The 2,371-nt window shown below is 38.3% G+C and overlaps 1 long non-coding RNA gene across 1 annotated transcript; it reads left to right on the top strand.

Moving 5' to 3' along the window:
• The first annotated feature begins 306 nt into the window (after positions 1-306).
• LOC119314317 lies at positions 307-942 on the top strand. The gene is made up of 2 exons (XR_005152261.1): positions 307-499; positions 677-942. It is a non-coding gene; the product is annotated as an uncharacterized LOC119314317 (long non-coding RNA).
• Positions 943-2,371: the final 1,429 nt, after the last annotated feature.

Below are 2,371 nucleotides of genomic sequence, written 5' to 3'. Positions count from 1 at the left end.
TTAGAAAATCAATCTGCATTTATGCAACAACTTTAATAGGTAGAATGTAAATGTGTGCATTGTTATACTCAATAATTTTTTTGGTTCATATCCTCTATTAAAATGGATTTAATGCATATAAAGCCACATCTTCTACATAGAACATCACAATTGTAGTGTGCATGGAAATGCTAAAGTTCTTTATTATTATACTCCATAAATATGCTGGTTTATATCCTCCTTTGGAGCGGATTTCTTGCTGATATAGTCACATCTTTCAGATAGAATATCAAAATTCCAACACACATATCTTATAGATAGCATCACACAATCTTGTATTTGACTATTTTTAGGTCTGATCTTTCCATGTTATAAGATATCGCGTAGCCTATTCTGATGTGCATCTATTCCATTCTCGTGTACTTGCTTTTGTGATTTTTCATTCCTGAAGAAATGGGCGACATCAAGGTGCCAAGACTGTTATGCGTTCTACTACTCATGCCACTTCTTTTAGTTCCTTGTAAGTATTATCTGGAAACTTCACATGAAGAACAAGGCACTTCCTAAATGTGTCTAAAACAATTTCCCACTAATATGTGGAATTCCTACTTCATGCAAACTAATTTTATCCTCTTTTTGGATGGAACTTCATAGGATCTTAATCTTTTGTACATCATATTATGTGGTTGTTTTGTAGGCTCAGAAGCCAAGACCTGCGAGGTAGCTAGCAGTACCTATCGGAAAATAGCATGCAGGGTGGATCCATGTGCTAAAGCCTGCCACAAGGAGGGCTTTACCAAGGGGTTATGTTACATATACCCACCATTTATATTTCTTTGTATCTGCAAAAAAGAGTGTTGAACAAAGAAAACATTGCAATTCGCGTAGGATGTGTGATGTAACAAATAATAAGGTTGGGTAGTATGATGAATTAATAATGAGCAATGATAGAAGTTGAGTCTATACCAAATATTCCTTACTTTGTCTTAAAGTACAACTAGGAATGCTCACATGGAAATACAACAAAAGCAATCTAATCATGATCCGCAGCACCAGCATCAACATCATCACCATATGCGTCAGTATGAATCTTAACTATCAATGTCCTTGAAAGTTGGCTTCTTTTTTATCAACTCATATACTTGCACACGCCGATAGACAATCTTTTCTCCAAGCTCATAGGTGTGTTTGACCTCTAACATATCATAAACATCTATGGCACACACTACATTAGTAGCAGTGTAAGAATCATCTGGTTGTGCAACTTTGTTAAACGAATTACTCTGCTCAATCTATTTTAATACTCTCTAGTATGGCTTACCTGCAATGGTGTCTTCCAAGAAAAATATATGTGTTGCTTGATTTGCCAAAATATAAGGCTCGTCGGTGCAGTACGACACCTTGACATTGATGGCTTCATAAAATTCACCAGATTTGGGTTTTGAGATCATTATAAATTGGTTATACGAACGGCAACAAAACAGAACCACGCACGGATGAATCTCCAAATTAGAGATACATACTGCAACAAAACAATGTCTGCTATAATAGCACACATTTTAGTTCCCACCTTTTCAAGCATATTCGTGCTCATCACAACAATGTTTCGTGTCTTCTTGCCTTCGTCGTGTGCAAGGGTGTTGTAGAGCACACATCATCAACAATGCAAGATGCATAATGACTTACCCGAGTACCAGGACCCATTGCTAGTGCATAAAGGGTATCACTAACTGCCGTCCCCTCCTCTCGCATCTTCTTAACCTACGGTTAGAAAATAGACAAGTTGATCACCTTCTTGTACTCAATATATATATAAACTTATAGTGCAATTCAAATTCTTACACGGCTCTTAAACCATTTCACAAATCCTTTCCTAACCCATTTCTCATTTTTTCTTGGATTTTGTGCCAGTAACTCCTCTTCATACATGCTGCAGAACATGGTGGTCGCGTCAAATATCAAATATATAAGAATGTGCTGCAAGTGTAGTAGATTATGTTGTATAAGTTGCAGTACTTAACACCTACTTGGTATAAGGCAGAATCTCAGGGTAGTTATTCAACACATACTGATGGAACATTCAATACCGTGGTATACGCAAAGTGTTGTGTATACGTGCCTCATCAAAAATTATTTAGTGTGGGGAAATGCTAACCAAACCCAAAGGTATACCTCGGTAAAAAGCTTAGTGAAGGAAGTACAAGCCATAGGATATGAGAGGAGAAATCGACCGCATAAGATCCCCGAAGAGGCCCCTAACAATAACCATGACGTATTCAGGGGCTGAATGCCTGAGCAGACGGCACACACATTGGCTAGAAGGGGTGGCATTGTAGAGCACACCACTGACCACACCCGTCAGCGGCCCAGTCGCCGCCGAAACGGTACGTAA

The sequence above is a fragment of the Triticum dicoccoides genome, chromosome 6A, assembly GCF_002162155.2.
Source record: "Triticum dicoccoides isolate Atlit2015 ecotype Zavitan chromosome 6A, WEW_v2.0, whole genome shotgun sequence".
In the NCBI taxonomy this organism is placed as follows: domain Eukaryota; kingdom Viridiplantae; phylum Streptophyta; class Magnoliopsida; order Poales; family Poaceae; genus Triticum; species Triticum dicoccoides.
The sequence above is the reverse complement of the archived record's forward strand: the minus strand, read 5'-3'. Positions and strand labels throughout refer to the sequence as shown.